We start from the raw sequence: 970 nt of genomic DNA on the forward strand, positions 1-970 counted from the left end.
GCACCGCGGCCCCAACGCCCAGGGGACCCCGGGAGGAGGCGGAGCTGCCCCTCTTGGCGGAGGCTGGGTGCGTGGTGAGTGCCGTGGTGCTGGCGTGTCTGCCGGAACGTGTATAAACTACCACCATCGCATGGAGTCGATGGGAGCAGTGTTTACAGATAAACAAACTGTGCAACATGCTTCTGAGGACACGTTTCCAGAAGCACCGAGAACAAGCCCCTCACCTGCAGTACCAGGGGCGGCTGGGGGCCGGGCAGCGGGCCCCACCGTTGGCCTCTGCGTTTCTCACTGAGACGGGCAGCGCGGGTCCATCACGTGGCCTCAGCACCTCACTGTGTGTGTGTGTGTGTCTGTGTGTGTGTGTGTCTGTGTCTGTGTGTCTGTGTGTCTGTGTGTGTCGTGTCTGTGTGTGTCTGTGTGTGTGTCTGTGTGTGTGTCTGTGTGTCTGTGTCTGTGTGTGTGTCTGTGTGAGTCTGTGTGTGTGTGTCTGTGTGTGTGTGTGTCTGTGTCTGTGTGTCTGTGTGTCTGTGTGTGTCGTGTCTGTGTGTGTCTGTGTGTGTGTCTGTGTGTGTCTGTGTGTGTCTGTGTGTGTGTGTCTGTGTGTGTGTCTGTGTGTCTGTGTCTGTGTGTGTGTCTGTGTGAGTCTGTGTGTGTGTGTCTGTGTGTGTGTGTGTCTGTGTCTGTGTGTCTGTGTGTCTGTGTGTGTCGTGTCTGTGTGTGTCTGTGTGTGTGTCTGTGTGTGTCTGTGTGTGTCTGTGTGTGTGTGTCTGTGTGTGTGTCTGTGTGTCTGTGTCTGTGTGTGTGTGTCTGTGTGTGTGTGTGTGTCTGTGTGTCTGTGTGTGTGTGTGTCTGTGTCTGTGTCTATGTGTGTGTGAAGTTGGGGGACAGTCCTCAGCACCTCACTGTGTGTGTCTGTGTGTGTGTGTGTGTGTGTGTGTGTCTGTGTCTGTGTGTCTGTGTGTGTGTGTGT

General features: G+C 55.3%; 1 protein-coding gene across 1 annotated transcript in view; it reads left to right on the forward strand.

The window, feature by feature from the left end:
• Positions 1-970, forward strand: part of PARK2 (parkin RBR E3 ubiquitin protein ligase) — a 445,454-nt gene that overhangs the window by 368,686 nt on the left and 75,798 nt on the right. The window lies entirely within an intron of this gene.

The sequence above is a fragment of the Myotis brandtii genome, unplaced genomic scaffold, assembly GCF_000412655.1.
Source record: "Myotis brandtii unplaced genomic scaffold, ASM41265v1 scaffold229, whole genome shotgun sequence".
NCBI classification, from domain to species: domain Eukaryota; kingdom Metazoa; phylum Chordata; class Mammalia; order Chiroptera; family Vespertilionidae; genus Myotis; species Myotis brandtii.